The sequence below is a fragment of the Phyllobates terribilis genome, unplaced genomic scaffold, assembly GCF_046119375.1.
Source record: "Phyllobates terribilis strain yellow unplaced genomic scaffold, ASM4611937v1 Scaffold_4__5_contigs__length_816908805, whole genome shotgun sequence".
Taxonomy (NCBI): domain Eukaryota; kingdom Metazoa; phylum Chordata; class Amphibia; order Anura; family Dendrobatidae; genus Phyllobates; species Phyllobates terribilis.
The window spans coordinates 191,053,112-191,071,449 of record NW_027362764.1 but is presented as its reverse complement, the minus strand read 5'-3'; positions in this window follow the sequence as shown (position 1 = coordinate 191,071,449).

Genomic DNA, 18,338 nt, shown 5'->3' with positions numbered 1-18,338 from the left:
TCAATGAGCTAAAGAATATGGCTGTGGTGAAATACAACTCCCACTGAGAAGCTGTTTCAGATTGAAAAACATTGTGCCCACCAGAGGATTTGATTCTGAGGGCTAACAATTCTCCCCCGCTCAAGAGCCCCATAGCATCTGCAAAGTTGCGCTATCATGAACTTTCCTGAGGTAGAAGCCAAGGCACACCAGAGGATTCTCTGGTTGGACCGTCCAACCCTGCCGAGAAGCAGTCCTGGCTAAGAAAAGTGTGTGGAAAGGTTCCCGGACACTCTATGGCTGCTTTTTTACTGAGGTGGAAACCCACGCAAACACGGGGAGAACATACAAAATCCTTGCAGATGTTATTGTGACGCTCGTAAAGCCCTGCCCTGGGAAGATGGGGGATACTCGGAGCCGGGTCAGATGTTGAAGGGATGCAGTCATGGCCTGGACCCGTTCCGTGCCCAGGGCCGTCACATTGAAAATGATGTTAGGGCTTTCCGGGTTGAGTGGTAATTGTCGACTACGCCACCTGTGGTGTCTGGTGATGCGCCACCAGCGCCGCTACAGTCTGCTGAGGCCCGATGTCATGGCGGGTAATGTTCTCGCTGCTCCCCACAGGCGGAGCGCGGCCTCAGGGCAGGCAAGGCAGGATGAAGGGGGTAGTAGTAGTAGCGCGGGGAGTGCGGGCACCGCATCGCGTGGTATGGCGCGTAATGAACAGTCCGGAGGCCATAGGGATGAATTTCCAAGGCTTTACTCACAGTTCTCTCTCAAGCAGCGCACGGCTTCTCCCTGCTCCTCGCGGAGTCCTGCGGCCACCAGGGACGGGGGTCCGACTACCTCAGAGGAAGTCCAGTGTGAGGTAGCATCCCTACACCAGAGTGTTCCTGCACTACAGACTTCACCCTTTCCCGTCTGTGCGTGTGTAGATAGGCCGGGTCTCCCTCTGAGCTCCTCTCAGGTGTATGGCTCAGGTGGCAATTCCTCTCCTTCCCAAGCCCGGTGGGATCCTCAGGGCCTAACCGGGCTTTCCTGTCCTGGACATTGAGTACGAGGTCGGGTGTTGGGGGCCAGTACCCCTCTTGCAGCCGGAATCCCTCTGAATAGATCAGGTAGGCGAGGACAGGTGGCGTACTCTGCTCCGTCTGCATCCTCCCCGGGACCCATTTGCTAGGGAGCCACACTCTAAAGCTCCCGGGCCTTTTTGGTCCTGGTCCTTGGCCGGGTTGAGACATTCCTCATCTGCAACCTACCTCTCGTCCCATATATCGGGGTACGAGGGCTGTGTCCCATACCGGTGCAGGCCCACACAGGATCTGCGCTCCCGGAGGGAAGTCACATTACACACAGTAGTTTTACAGCAACCAAAAAGACCACTAAGAAGGACAGGTCCACACAGGACCAGGTTTGAACCAGCAGAAAAGACCAAGATCAAAGATGGCATTCAATTAAATATGAAATTAGAAGTGTCACTAACTAACTGTTCCTCCACCCACACCCACTAACTGGTTCCTACCACTTTGCGTTCCCCAGTCTCCCTGTAACCAGGGGAGCCGCACCTAGTGCATACTAGCTCCCTCTGTGGAAATGTGGTGTTGGATGCAAGAGGCTAGGTAACTACCATCACACCGGCCTTACCTCAGAGGAGGAACACCACACTCCATTAAAGAAGTGCAGCATTCCTGTGGCGGCCGAACCCTCAGGGGCGCCACATTCCCCCCTGGTAAAACACAGCACGTCCGCGGGCTGCAAAGGAATAGCACCCAAGAAAATTTCTTTTTATATAACAAGTAAAACTATCATCCCTTTGTGGGAGGCACATTTCTTGCAACGTTGCATAGCGGTTATGAAAATACAAAAGTGCAAAAGTATAAAATTATAAAAATACAGAGATATAAAAGTGCAAAATTATAAATAAAGACAAGAGACTTTTTGATCAAGACAGTGGACTGCTTAAAGGTGACGACGGTCCGTTCAGTAGCAAGAGGGACCTGCCCTAAACCCTCTACGTGGGCCCTGGGGTGGCTGCAGGGCATGAAGATCCGGAGCTGGACCCCCACACAAGCCACTCCAGACAGGTTTTGCTTCTGAGGTCTGAGGTAGAAAGTAGGCACGGTTTTGTATAAAACCAATAGGGAGCACCTAAATAGATGCATAACTATTTACAATGCAGTCCTCCGCCTGCCATAGTCCGCAGGGACCAAAGTCTCTATAAATGATGAAACACACAAAAATAGCAGCAATAGTCAAACTTCAAACAATAACTACAGCAGCCGGGGCTGCTTTAGACTTGGGTCTCACGTGGAGGGAAGGGCTCATTCCTCCCGACAGAGGCTAGCCAGTCACCTGAGGCTGAGGGCGTGGTGGCGTCACTCCCAGACACTTTGTGAACATCCAGGGCGTACCACCCACGCTCCCCCTGGTAGCGAGTGAAAGTCACTGTGTCGCCCGGGAAGAGGTTCCGGCCGGGGTGTCCCTTTTTAAGGCGCGGCTCAACGTCCCGCCGGCTGCCGAACACATCGTCCTGGAACATGGGACACCGGATAAACCCCCACCCCGCCTCATGGTGAAAACGCACAACCTGGCCTTCATACCGGGGACTAGGACGGGTGGCCTCCTCCAGTCGCGCCCGAGTCTTTGTAGCCTTGGTCCTCACCTCGAGGCGCTCGCAGCTTTGCTCCCGCCGACGTTGCTCCCGTGCCAGTTGGAAGATCTGGTCGCTGCACCATTGGCTACTCCTGCGCGCTTCAGATCTGGTCTCCCGCGGGAAGCCCATAAGGTCGCCCCCCTGGTTTTCCCAGGCCCACTCCTCGGCCTCGGGCCAGGTTACCGCCGGTGCAGGTAGCGGGGTCAGGACGGGTTGCTGCAAGTCCTCTACCGATGCCGACCAGTCCGGATTGGAGCCGGTAGCCTCCTCCGCAGCTCCAGGCACCTCCGTTACTGAGCTCTCGTGACAGCCTAAGTCCCCGCCAACAGCTGCCGGTTGCAGCTCAGGAGCTAGTGCTTGCTCCCAGGTGACCGCGTAGGGGACTATGTACTCCGCCATGAGGTCCAGGATCGTCTCTGATGGCTCCGCAGCCGGGGCAGGGGTTGCACTCTCACCCGCCTCTAGGTCACTCTTGACTTCGACCTCCGGGTCAACTGGTCCTGGAACCTCCTCTCCTCGACGGCGGTCTCGGATCCGCTGCAGCATCTCCGCTTTCCACGCAGCCGTCGCCGCCTCTTGGGCCTCCATCTGCCTCCTTGCAAGTCCCGGAGCTTCCGAGTGGAGAAACTCTATATCTCCCGGTGTTAATACGCCACCACTTCACTCTCTGCCAGGTGAAGGGCCTGGACCGGGTTCAGTGGTCACATGGTCTCGCTCCCCAGAGGCATCCATGACTGCCTCCGTTGACTGCCAAGCTCCGACTGACATGGCCGCACCTTGCTGCTTTCCTTCTTCTTCCTCCTCTTTCGGGGCGGTTCCTGGGCGGCATGCTGACAGGCCCGCCTTCGTTCAGCCCATCCTGTTTGACGGGCATTACCCCGCGGACAGTCTCTGATGGAAGGGGCAGTCCACATTTTTGGTGCCAAGCGGGAGCCCAGCCCACGATGGGAGGTGTACAAAGACAGTCTTTTCACAGCATTATGGCGCCTGTTCTTCTTGGGCGGGCGCCATTTTAAGTGTAAAACAACAGTCCAAGGTGTAAGGCACACAGTACCCGATAGCAATGGGCACTTTTCTCTGTTGCTGCGGGCACGATATCCTGCCGACTACGTCAGTGATGTGACGCTCGCAAGCCCTGCCCTGGGAAGATGGGGGATACTCGGAGCCGGGTAAGATGTTGAAGGGATGCAGTCGTGGCCTGGGCCCGTTCCGTGCCCAGGGCCGTCACATTGAAAATGATGTTAGGGCTTTCCGGGTTGAGTGGTAATTGTCGACTACGCCACCTGTGGTGTCTGGTGATGCGCCACCAGCGCCGCTACAGTCCGCTGAGGCCCGATGTCATGGCGGCTAAAGTTCTCGCTGCTCCCCACAGGCGGAGCGCGGCCTCAGGGCAGACAAGGCAGGATGAAGGGGGTAGTAGTAGTAGCGCGGGGAGTGCGGGCACCGCATCGCGTGGTATGGCGCGTAATGAACAGTCCGGAGGCCATAGGGATGAATTTCCAAGGCTTTACTCACAGTTCTCTCTCAAGCAGCGCACGGCTTCTCCCTGCTCCTCGCAGAGTCCTGCGGCCACCAGGGACGGGGGTCCGACTACCTCCGAGGAAGTCCAGTGTGAGGTAGCATCCCTACACCAGAGTGTTCCTGCACTACAGACTTCACCCTTTCCCATCTGTGCGTGTGTAGATAGGCCGGGTCTCCCTCTGAGCTCCTCTCAGGTGTATGTAAAGAGAGGAGAGAACAAGGCGCAATGGGTGACTCAGTATTGCAATTTGTAGAGGGGTGTGGGGATGGCTACTAACCTTATGAAGTTGTGCACCTCTGCACAACCCCAGTGTAAAGCTCCACAAGCTCCGCTCTGTTGGTGGCTGTCATCTAATTCCAGCGGCGTTCACAGATCCTGATCTCTTGGTGGTATATCACGTGGTCAGGTTAGTAGCATGTAATGCCGAGATAGACGCCCAGCTTCACCAACACCCCTGGCAGCGTTCCGGAGGGTTTAAGGCAGCGCAGCTTGGAAAACCTGGGTAGTAATTTTAATTAAATTGCTCCCACAGGTGAAAAAACAATAGATTAAAGGCAGCTCTACCGCACCCCAACAGGGGGAAAAGGACAATCAGTGAATATGAATAGCGGTACCAGAGCGCCAATAACAGGGCAAAAATATTAAAAGGACTGATTTATTAATACACACACAACGCGTTTCGGTGGACACAGCCACCTTCATCAGGTGTGACAAGCAGCAAACAATTGATCCATATATACATTTGACTAGGTATACAATTACTTAAAAGGGGCGGGGCCAGATACAGAGTAATACCTCTATATTAACCCCTTGAGTTCATATATGCTCAATAGAGTAAAACGGATTGTTATAAAATAATGCCTAATGAAGCATATAGGGTTCTTATAAAAAGGATTCGCTGTAAAAAAAAAAACTTGTGAATCCTATAATCTTAATACTTCATAGGATATATTGTCATCTACCACCCTATATTTTAGATTATATAAAAAAATAATAATAATAATTTTTACATACAACATAAAACAATGCATAAATATAAAGTATAGAATTACAATCAGTTTCTATCATTGTAATTAGGAAAAGTAGACGAAGAAAGGAAAGAGAAAAAAAAGAGAAAAAAAAAAAAATTTCCAAAAAAAATCCCAAAAAAATCCCAAAAAAAAAAAAAAAAAAAAAATTCCAAAAAAAAATCCCCAAAAAAAATAAAAATAAAAAATAAATAAAAAATTTTTCTTTAAATTTTTTCTCCTTTCTCTCTCTCCTCCCTCCTCCCCTCCCTCTCTCCTTTCCCCTCTTCCCTCCTTCTCTCTCTCCTCCCCCCTCCTCCTCCATATAAAAGATATATATAATAAATTTGCTAAAATATGAAAACAATTATTTAAAAAGTTGTCTTCTCTATATTAAGGTTCAAACCTTCAGGAGACAAGGTTCCCATTTTGAAAATCCAATAATTTTCACGTGTAATGAGACGATTTAGTCTATCAGGGTGTGTATCAACTATATGATCAATGATAGTTAGTTTTAGGTTATTAGGATTTTTTTGATGTTCTTTTAAGAAATGATTAGAAACACTATGTAGGGGAAAGCCGTTTCTAATGTTTTGGCGATGTTTATTTAATCTTGAGTGCATTTCCTGGATAGTGCGGCCAATGTATTGCAGGCCGCAGGTGCACTGGAGCAGATAGATCACATATGAGGACTGACATGTAAGTCTAAAGCGAATGGGATAGATCTCTCCAGTGACCGCAGAGACGAATGTTTTGCCTCCGTTATCAATGGATTGACAGCATAAGCATTTAGGGACATTACATTTATAACATCCATTATTGCTAATAGGAGCTGAATGGTTCGGTCTTCTACCAATTGTTGTATTGCTAGGGGCTATATAGTTTCCTAGATTTTTACTCCTCCGATATATGACATGAGGAAATTCCGGTAAATGACCAGTTAATATTGGATCATTACTTAAAATGAACCAGTATTTTTTTAATAAACTGGATAACACTTGCGTAGGTTTACCATAAGTAGTAATCAGATTTAAACTGAAATCGTTGTTTGGCTCTTGGCTGGTATTCTTGGATTTGTTGATACACAGGTTCTGTGATAGGGATCTAGTTTTGGAGAAAGCATCCTCTAATAATTTCCGGGGGTATCCCTTAGCTCTGAAACGTTTTTGTAAAACCTTAGATTCCAGAAAAAAATCTGAATCATGTGTACAATTTTTTCTGACACGCCAATATTGACCATATGGAATATTTCTAATCCAGCAGGGTAGATGGCCACTGTCAAATTCAAGATAGCTATTTACATCCACTTCCTTAAAGTGGGTAGATGTGGATATTTTACTCGAATTGTCTATATTTATCTGAAGGTCAAGATATTGAATATTACTCTCAGATATGGTAGAGGTAAAGGAAAGACCCCAGTCGTTAGAGTTTAATTCATCAATAAATTTGGCAGCCTCCACAGTATTTCCCCTCCATATGATAAACAGATCATCTATAAAGCGGCGGTACATAACGATGGGTTTATCGGCGCCGAGGGATTGCGCGATGTGGATAGACTCGAATGCCCCCATATATAGATTTGCATAACTGGGGGCAAACCTTGTCCCCATCGCGCAGCCCCTCAGTTGCCGATACATCACCCCCTCAAAAGAAAATACATTGTTCTCAAGAATGAAAGTTATACCCCTCAATAAAAATTTTTTTTTGAGGATCTTGTAAGTTAGGGTCCTCATCTAGGAATATTATAATTGCCTGTAAACCCAATACATGTGTGATATTGGAATAAAGAGAGCTTATATCGAGTGTAATAAGAAGACAGCCTGGAAGAGGGGGTAATTCTCTCAATATTGTAATTAAATGTGTAGAATCCTTTAAATGAGAATCTAGGGATAAAACGTACTTCTGTAAAAAAAGATCAATATAGTGGGATAAGTTGGATGTGATAGAATTAATACCAGAAATAATAGGACGTCCAGGGGGATTAAATTTATCTTTATGAATTTTGGGTAAAAAATAAAAATAAGGGACTTTGAATTTTTTAATGTCTAAAAAGGATTTTTCTTTTTTATTGAGGAAGCCAGCTGTAGAGGCCCCTGCTACAAGTCCTTTGTACTCCAAAAAAATGGTTACAGATGGGTCTGCTTCTAATTTCACGTAGTAGTTTGAGTCGTCTAAGATTCTGAGGCCCTCCTTGATGTACCAGCCTCTGTTCATTATCACAGTCCCCCCTCCCTTATCTGCTCTCTTTATAATTATTTCTTTATTATCCTGAAGGGTTTTTAATGCACATTTCTCCTGGTAGCTCAAGTTGTTCACTTTTTTTGAAATTGGGGGGAATGTCCTAAGGTCCCTCAAAATTAATTGTTGGAAAGTTTCAAGGTGTGAACCTTTGTGATGTAATGGATAGAAATTATTTTTCCCCTTCACATTTACATGAGTGAAAGGGTCCAGTAATGGGGGGCCTGGTATATTAGATTCTTGAATGGAGGGGGATACTGTTGAGCATGAACTAATAGGATGTGATTTTCTCTTATCTTCCAATAGAAAATGCCTTTTTAGTGTCAATTTCCTTATAAATTCATTTAAATCACAGAACAAAGTGAAATTATTAAATGGGACAGCTGGACAGAAAGATAATCCTCGACCTAACAGGGATCGTTCAGCTTCAGATAGCACATAGCTAGAAATATTAAAAATACCCCCACAACCGATAGGGGTTTCTATCTGCAGGGAATTTGTATTCTGGTTCATTGGCAAGATTTCATTTTCTTTATATTTGGATTGTGTCTCAATTTCGGCATTTGGACTATTTTTGTTGTTGAGGCCTCGGGTTTTTCCACTCCCTCTACATCCCCTAAATTTCTTTTTCGTTTTGGACAACGTCCGGGGACCACGTGAAAAAAATGTGTAATTTTCGTTTTATTAGTTTGAGATGCAACTGCATTCTGTGTTTGAGGATTTATCAAGATACTATTCTCATTCAAAATCGGAGATAATTCCAAGGATGTCATTCTGTTTATAGGGGGTTTTATGTGGTTTATACCACTTGTTTTATCAGAGGGTCTCCCTTGATTAAAAATATTCAGTGTATCCGCTAACGGGATCTGTCCAGATAACTCCCCAGCAATAGGAATCTGTATTGCACTAGAAAGCTCTGAGATATTAGATCCACTATGGGATATCTCCTGTGTGTTAATATGTAATGTGAAGTTCAGTTCATCAATATCTGCTACTTGTGTGGAAATAGTAGACGGATTAGCAATAAATTCTACATCTGCTGCTTGTGTGGATAAAATAGGTGGATCAGTAATCAGTATGGAGGGAGGAGTAATTTCCATACACATTCCCTCTATTATAAGGTCATTATTTTTTTCCAACTTAGAATTAAATGCAGTATTTTTCTTGTAATTATTGTTAATGGATAACTTCTTTTTATGAGTCTCATATATTGCTTGTTGTTTTTTATTCATAAAAAACTGTTTTTGAAAACTATTCACTTGTTTTGTATGGTTATCAGTATCATTGCTTAGAATAGGGGATGATGGATTATCCCTAGTTGTTCTCTGCATAGAGATGATGGGAACAGGTGAAATTTGAAGTGGTGATTGGATTTTTTCTTTTTTAGAGTCTTTTATATCTCTTTCATATTTTTTTGCTTTTTTATTTATTAAATCATTTTCAAACTTAGCCAGTCTTAGTTTTACCTCATTATCTGTGGCAAAATATTCCGTAGATGAAGAAAAGAACTCCAAATCCCCTTTAATTTTAGCTATTGTTTCTAAAGCATACATAGCCAGAGTATTCCTTTTATCAATCAACAATCTGATCAGTGTTGTTGAGCAATCAGAAATACACCTGTCTAAATCGTCTCATTACACGTGAAAATTATTGGATTTTCAAAATGGGAACCTTGTCTCCTGAAGGTTTGAACCTTAATATAGAGAAGACAACTTTTTAAATAATTGTTTTCATATTTTAGCAAATTTATTATATATATCTTTTATATGGAGGAGGAGGGGGGAGGAGAGAGAGAAGGAGGGAAGAGGGGAAAGGAGGGAAGAGGGGAAAGGAGGGAAGAGGGGAAAGGAGAGAGGGGGGGAGGAGGGAGGAGAGAGAGAAAGGAGAAAAAATTTAAAGAAAAATTTTTTATTTTTTTTTTATTTTTATTTTTTTGGGGGATTTTTTTTGTAATTTTTTTTTTTTTGGGGGGGGGATTTTTTTTGGGATTTTTTTGGAATTTTTTTTTTTTTTTTTCTCTCTTTTTTTTCTCTTTCCTTTCTTCGTCTACTTTTCCTAATTACAATGATAGAAACTGATTGTAATTCTATACTTTATATTTATGCATTGTTTTATGTTGTATGTAAAAATTATTATTATTATTTTTTTATATAATCTAAAATATAGGGTGGTAGATGACAATATATCCTATGAAGTATTAAGATTATAGGATTCACAAGTTGTTTTTTTTTACAGCGAATCCTTTTTATAAGAACCCTATATGCTTCATTAGGCATTATTTTATAACAATCCTTTTTACTCTATTGAGCATATATGAACTCAAGGGGTTAATATAGAGGTATTACTCTGTATCTGGCCCCGCCCCTTTTAAGTAATTGTATACCTAGTCAAATGTATATAAGGATCAATTGTTTGCTGCTTGTCACACCTGATGAAGGTGGCTGTGTCCACCGAAACGCGTTGTGTGTGTATTAATAAATCAGTCCTTTTAATATTTTTGCCCTGTTATTGGCGCTCTGGTACCGCTATTCATATTCACTGATTGTCCTCTCAGGTGTATGGCTCGGGTGGCAATTCCTCTCCTTCCCAAGCCCGGCAGGATCCTCAGGGCCTAACCGGGCTTTCCTGTCCTGGACATAGAGTACGAGGTCGGGTGTCGGGGGCCGGTACCCCTCTTGCAGCCGGAATCCCTCTGAATAGATCAGGTAGGCGAGGACAGGTGGCGTACTCCGCTCCGTCTGCATCCTCCCCGGGACCCATTTGCTAGGGAGCCACACTCTAAAGCTCCCGGGCCTTCTTGATCCTGGTCCTTGGCCGGGTTGAGACATTCCTCGTCTGCAACCTACCTCTCGTCCCATAGATCGGGGTACGAGGGCTGTGTCCCATACCGGTGCAGGCCCACACAGGATCTGCGCTCCCGGAGGGAATTCACATTACACACAGTAGTTTTACAGCAACCAAAAAGACCATTAAGAAGGACAGGTCCACACAGGACCAGGTTTGAACCAGCAGAAAAGACCAAGATCAAAGATGGCATTCTATTAAATATGAAATTAGAAGTGTCACTAACTAACTGTTCCTCCATCCACATCCACTAACTGGTTCCTACCACTTTGTGTTCCCCAGTCTCCCTGTAACCAGGGGAGCTGCATCTAGTGCATACTAGCTCCCTCTGGTGGAGATGTGGTGTTGGATGCAAGAGGCTAGGTATCTACCATCCCACCGGCCTTACCTCAGAGGAGGAACACCACACTCCATTAAAGAAGTGCAGCATTCCTGTGGTGGCCGAACCCTCAGTGGCGCCACATTATCCTTGCTGGGATTTGAACCCAGGATCCCAGCGCTGCAAGTCTTCAGTGCTAACCACTGATCCAATGTGCTGCCGTTCACCCTCTAATATCTAACAGGCTGGAGAAACTTGCACCTGCTGCCACTCTATCTTCAGCTCCTTTGTGAGAAAATGTATTTGGGAAGCCACTCAGTCTGCCAAATAAAATTCCTGAGAAGGAAATTGGGGATGGCTTCGTTACTGGTACTAGGGGCAGTGCTAATACCATGGCGTCGTACCATAGTTTGCTGGAAATATTCCAGGCTGGTAGGAGGCAAGCAAATTCGCACAGAAAAGTACCAGCAGTAATGTTCAGGGACTCGCGCTTGTAGAAGACGGAGACAACACTGGGAGAAATAGTGACGGCTGGGGACCGAGTATGGACACGAGGCATGAGGCATATGGTTGTGAAAAGCTTCCACCTCCACGAGCCTAAAAGGCAACATTTCAAGTGCAAGCAGCTTTACAGGACTTCCTGTGAGAAATGACATGCAGGCTAGATAGGGTTTCCCTTTATGCCAGTCCTTTCACCGAGCTAAATACAACTGTCAGCAAAAAAAAGTTGTGGACTGGCTCCGTACTGTCCCTGGCCACATTCACCTGTCAACGTGTTTGTGGTTAGGTGGTCCTTCCCAGTAAGTGCACTGGGGAGGGCACGGGCAATGTTGTGGGACCCGTGCTTGTGGAAGGCGGAGGCGATACCGGGAAATATAGTGGCGGCTGGGGACCGACTATGGACGCCCGGCTCCCGCCTGCATGAGGTTGTGAAAAGCTTCCGCCTCCACAAGCTTAAAAGGCCATATTTCAAGTGCAAAATGCTGCCCAAAAATCTGGCAGTTTAGTGTTGCGGCCTGCGTGTGGGTGGGTGGCTGGCAACATACTTGCACTTGCATTCCAAGTAACAGAAAACTAAGCAGATGTTGGCCTCTATCATCATCATGGCCTCACCTCGGCACTATGAACTCTCCTGAAGGAGAAGCCAGGGCCCGTTGGAGGAGTCTCTGGTTCTCTGCCGAAAAGCAGCCCTGGCTAAGAAAAGTGTGGGGGAAGGTTCCCGGACACTCTATGGCTGCTTTTTTAATGTGCATTCCCCATGCTTATGCATGTTATTTCTCAAACCGCATAACAGATAAGGCCATTGTCCAACTCTGTATTCAAGAAATTAAATGCGCAAAGAAAGATGTGTGTGTGTGTCAAAGCACCACCGACATGGGCGAGTTGATGTTGGACGGGCTGCCATTGCTTCTGCAACAAGCTGCATTACAGGACTTCCTGTGAGAAATGACATGCAGGCTAGACAGGGTTTCCATCTATACCAGTCCTTTCACGGAGCTAAATACAACTGTCAGCAAAAAAAAGTTGTGGACTTGCTCCGTACCGTCCCTGGCCACATTCACCTGTCAACGTGTTTGTGGTTAGGCGGTCCTTCCCAGTAAGTGCACTGGGGAGGGCATGGGTAATGTTGTGGGACCCGTGCTTGTGGAAGGCGGAGGCAATACCGGGAAATATAGTGGCGGCTGGGGACCGAGTATGGACACCTGGCCGCCGCCGACATGAGGTTGTGAAAAGCTTCCGCCTCCACGAACTTAATAGGCCACATTTCAAGTGCAAGCAGCTGTCAAAAATTTGGCAGTATAGTATTGCAGCCTGTGGGTGGGTGGGTGGCTGGCTGCCTGCATACTTGCGCTTGCATTCCAAGGAATGGGGTAGGGACAACTGAACACTGCAGTGGGACAAGGATGTGGACGGTGATTGTTGCAAGTCTGCAATGACAGGTGCATGGCGGGAGGCATCTTCGCATGCGCCAAGGATCACTTATGATGGGCACACTTTTAGGCAGTGACCTGGAAGTCAGAGATGCTTCCAGAGGTCTTCTCCATGCTGTTCCCATGTCTTTTCAGCACTGTATGCATGTGTCTGATGATGTGTCACACACCACATGGCCAGATAAGTTTGTAAAATGTTAAAATGGCATTTCCTGGTGAATGCATTTGTCTTGGTTGAAAGCAATGCAAAAGTGCAAAAACGCATCAAAAACGCAACGTGTGAACATAGCCCAAGGTGTGGAGGAGTATTTTTGGTTTTGGTTATTTATTTTGCCTTCTATACAAATCATTACCCTGGAAAGGATGTTACTTAACATATTTCCCAGGAAAATCCATTTTGGTTTCGTTTTTGTATGTTTTATTGTGAGTCCATAAAAGTGGCATAATACTCTGACAACGTTGTTAACAGTAGTGACCTGGGAGTCAGAAATGCTTTCAGGGGTCTTCCCCATGCTGTTCCCATGTCATTTGAGCACTGTTCCCATCGATTTGGGCAATTTTTAGGCCCTCTGCAGACCGCCAGGGGGAGCCACCTGAAAAATGCTCGAGTTTCCCATAGACTTACATTGGGCTCGTTGCTCGGGTCGAGCACCCGAGTATTCCAATTTGCTCTACCCAAGCAATGAGTACCCAAGCATTTTAGTGCTCGCTCATCACTAATTAATATTACTGATAGTAAAAAAAAACACACAACCGCAATATATTCCTTGTTGGTATATAAGAGAAAAGGAATCTGTTAACACTATCTCTATTGACTCCAGGTGGTGCCAAAAAACTAAAATTAAATGGCTCACAACCTCTGGGTGCACAGTTCTGGCATTATCCCTGGAAAAAAGAATAAATGTTCAGTGAAGAAAATATAAAGGATATTTGTTGGCTCCTGGATCCTTGTAAATCTTCACCACAGGTTGGGCTTGTGAGACCCCAAATCTATATAAAACCTAAAGATTGGGCTTTATGATTCATCCTGTTGGAGGGTGAGTTCTTCTGTCAGTTGAAGGTAGATAGTTATTTCCAATCCTTATAAGGCTGAGTTCACACGATGCGTATTTCATGCGTTTCCGCGGCGTTTTTGCTGTTGCGTAAACGCCGCGGAAACGCATGAAAAACGCATGGTAGAAGGGAAGCAATGTTCCCCAATGGAAATCCGCATGTGCTGTGCCCATGATGCGGATTTTTCCGCAGCGTGAACGCTGCGGTCAAAAATCCGCAGCATGTCAATTAATTTTGCGGAAACGCGGCGATTTCGCCGCCATTGACTTGCATTAGAACGCGCCAATTCCGCAAGACTGCATCTGTACTTGCGCTATTGGCGCGTTCTAATATGCGGATGGTACCCGAGTGTGGAGGAGAGGAGAGTCTCATCCACACCCAGGTACCATTAAAAAAGCTGTAAAAAAAGAATAAAATAAAAAATAAATGTATTCTTACCTTCTGTCGGCCCGCGCAGCGCTCCCGCTTGCTTCCCAGCACTTGCAGTGAGTTGTAGGACCTGCGCTGACGTCAGAGTCATGTGACGGGTCACGTGACGCTGACGTCGGCAGGTCTTTCAATTCAAAGTTGCTGGGAGAACGGAGTGAGCAGGACAGCGCGGGCCATCGGAGGTAAGTATATACACTCTCTCGGGTCACACTATATAAATCCATGCTGTTTGCATGGATTTATATAGTGTGACCTAGTTGTCAAGCACTTTCCAGGTGATGCTAAAATCGCCTGGAAAGCGCTTGTCAATCTGCATGCGGAAACGCATGTGAATCTGCATGTGGATCCGCATGTATTCTGCAGGAAAAACGCATGCACAATCTGCATGCGTTTTTTCTGCCAGGGAGATGCAGAAATGATGCAGAAATTTTCTGCTTCATTTCTGCATCGTGTGCACATACCCTTAGTGTCTCTTTTGCATCTTCTGCTCTGTAAATAGTGATGATATTTCCCTGATGAAGAACGGGGAAGCTTGCTGTAGGCCGCAACTTTCTTGGGGGAATTTCTTTCTCCTTTGGGGTCTTTGGGGCCCTTAAGCAGCATCTTTGTAGTCCAGGAGGGTTTATGAACCTGGATGACCACTTATTTCCTTTCGTAGTCTGCTTTAAAGTTGCTTTTTTAGCTTTTTTCCTGGGAACTCAGTCTTACTGCGGCTGCATGGACTGAGTGCAGGCCACGTCCCCCGCTATAATCATTTTTATGCTTAACAAGAAAGTGTCAGGAGTCACTATGATAAAGGATACCATGTCTGATATTAAATGTGTTGGGTCATGCAATCTCTCACTATTTGAGTTGCTCTACCTATACATTGGAGATGACAATTACATTCCAGTAAATAGATAGCATAGGCATTAACGCAATTCAAAAGCTGGATAACAGTAGAAATGAGCGGTGTTCGACTCAAACTGTTCGCCAATCTCAAATTCGAGCTGTTTTGAGCGGTGTTCAAGCCGTGTACAGCGGGGCGGGGGGAGGGGCAGGGGATGGATCTCTGCATAAATAATGAAGATCTCCATTTTTTTTTCTCTTTCCCGCATTTACAGTGGGGAGGTGCAATATGTCAGCCTATCAGCAGCGCACACACGGAGCGAAGTGCTTTTTTTCACACAAGCAAGGGCATGTGTCATTGGCTGTGTATGTCACATGTCCTTGCCCTATAAGACCCAGCCATTTTCCCCGTCGCCACCATTTTCTCACTGCTGCAGCTGCGTGTTAGACGGCACCACTGTTGCTGTGTGCGCTATACTTTCAGTGTTAATTTCAAGCCAATTTTCTCTGAAATATAAAGATAGCTTGGGAGTAGAAAATAGTTGGGATTGCAGTCCTTTTGAGGACTAGGTTCCAGCATTTCCTACGACTTTTAGCACGCAGGTCTGTGCTCTTAAATAGATAGGTTGGGAGTAGGGTCTACTTGTAATTGCAGTCCTTTTGAGGACTAGGTTACAGCATTTCCTAGGACTTTTTGCCAGGCAGGTCTGTGCCAGTGCTGTGCAAGTGTTTTTCACGGCATTTGGCTAAATCTAGCTAAGCAAATCCTTTTTGGCCTCTTGCAGTGCGTGTTAGTCAGTGGAGTAGCGTATCTGTGTTGCAAGCTACACCACCTGTGTATAAAATACAAATTTTTTTACTGCACCTAGCCAAGTAAATCCTTTTGGCCATAGCATCATTCTATTAGGCCATCTATACTAAGTTCCACCAGCTTGCAAATTACAAATAATTTTTATCTGCATCTAGCTCGGAAAATGATTTTGGGCTTGTAGCAGTGTGTGGGACTTATTCTATTAGTCCATCTATACTAAGCTCCACCAGCTTGCAAATTACAAATAATTTTTAGCTGCATCTAGCTTGGAAAATAATTTTGGGCTTGTAGCAGTGTGTGGGACTTATTCTATTAGTCCATCTATACTAAGCTCCACCAGCTTGCAAATTGCAAATAATTTTTAGCTGCATCTAGCTCGGAAAATAATTTTGGGCATAGTAGCAGTGTGTGGGACTTATTCTATTAGTCCATCTATACTAAGCTCCACCAGCTTGCAAATTACAAATAATTTTTAGCTGCATCTTGTCTGGAAAATAATTTTGGGCATAGTAGCAGCGTGTGGTACTCATTCTATTAGGCCATCTATACTAAGGTCCACCAGCTTGCAAATTACAAATAATTTTTATCTGCTTCTAGCTCGGAAAATAATTTTGGGCTTGTAGCAGTGTGTGGGACTTATTCTATTAGTCCAGCTATACTAAGCTCCACCAGATTGCAAATTACAAATAATTTTTAGCTGCACCTAGCTCGGAAAATAATTTTGGGCTTGTAGCAGTGTGTGGGACTTATTCTATTAGTCCATCTATACTAAGCTCCACCAGCTTTCAAGTTACAAATAATTTTTATCCGCATCTACCTCGGAAAATAATTTTGGGCTTGTAGCAGTGTGTGGGACTTATTCTATTAGTCCATCTATACTAAGCTCCACCAGCTTGCAAATTACAAATAATTTTTAGCTACATCTAACTCGGAAAAAAATTTGGGGCTTGTAGCAGTGTGTGGGGCTTATTTTATTAGTCCATCTATACTAAGCTCCACCAGCTTGCAAATTGCAAATAATTTTTAGCTGCATCTAGCTCGGAAAATAATTTTGGGCTTGTAGCAGTCTGTGGGACTTATTCTATTAGTCCATCTATACTAAGCTCCACCAGCTTGCAAATTACAAATAATTTTTAGCTGCATCTAGCTCGGAAAATAATTTTGGGCTTGTAGCAGTGTGTGGGACTTATGCTATTAGTCAATCTATACGAAGCTCCACCAGCTTGCAAGTTACAAATAATTTTTATCTGCATCTAGCTCGGAAAGTAATTTTGGGCTTGTAGCAGTGTGTGGGTCTTGTTCTATTTGTCCATCTATACTAAGCTCCAGCAGCTTGCAAATTACAAATAATTTTTAGCTGCATCTTGTCTGGAAAATAATTTTGGGCATAGTAGCAGTGTGTGGTACTCATTCTATTAGGCCATCTATACTAAGGTCCACCAGCTTCCAAATTACAAATAATTTTTATCTGCATCTAGCTCGGAAAATAATTTTGGGCTTGTAGCAGTGTGTGGGACTTATGCTATTAGTCAATCTATACGAAGCTCCACCAGCTTGCAAGTTACAAATAATTTTTATGTAACTCCTGTTGGTGGAGACAATGAGGAAGACGATGATGAGCCTCAAATACCTGACTCGAGCGACAACTTGAGTTTTTTGTCAAGGCAGGAAGAGGTTGGCTCTGACGACGACGGGTGTGAGAACACACAGGGTGATGATGACAAGGTTGCAGATCCCACTTACTGTCAACCCACAGTCAGCCAGTCGATGAGGTCAGCAGAGGAGGTGGAGGAGGATGCTAGTGACGACGAGGTCAGGTTGCGCCTTCCAGGACAGAGACGTAGTACTGGAAGCACGTCAACAACTGCATCCTCAAACACAACTCTGCCTCTGAACACAAGTCAGCCTTGCATAGCCTGGGCATTTTTTCAGATCGATAAGGATGACCCAACAATTGTGATCTGTAACATTTGTCACCAAAAGCTAAGTAAAGGCCAAAAATCTATAGTTTGAGTACTTCATGCATGAACCGTCACATGGATATGAAGCATAAGTTGCAGTGGGAAACTCACTGTGCTACAATGCGGCCTAGCAGGCCGGGCCAACCACCGTCTGCCCCATCTTGTGCATCTGTGGCCTCTTCATCCTCTGTGACTGGGGGGACAGCAGTCACACCTGTTTTGGGACGCAGACCTGCCACCTCTTTACCAGCAACAGCCAGCGTGATTGGCAGGTCATCATTTTCTTTGGAGGTGGAAACACCAGCTGGTGTTGAGCGCTCTCCGACATCGAGAGCACCACCTTTGGATCAAGGCAATCTAACATGTCCGCCTGCAAAAAGACCATTTCCTCCTAGCCATGAGAAAGCGAAGAGGTTGAATTTCACCATCTGCAAGCTCTTGGCTACAGAAATGCTGCCTTTCCGCCTGGTGGACACAGAGGATTTTCGAGACCTTATGTCCGTCGCAGTGCCCCAGTACCAGATGCCCAGTCGGCACTACTTCTCAAAGAAAGGTGTGCCTGCGCAACACCAGCATGTCGCACACAACATCACCGCTTCTTTGAGAAACTCTGTGTGTGACAGGGTGCATTTCACCACAGACACTTGGACGAGTAGGCATGGACAGGGGCGTTACATGTAGCTGACTGGGCACTGGGTAACTATGGTGACAGCAGGACAAGGGGCTGCTGTCCAAGTCTTGCCGTCCCCACGAGTTGTGCGTC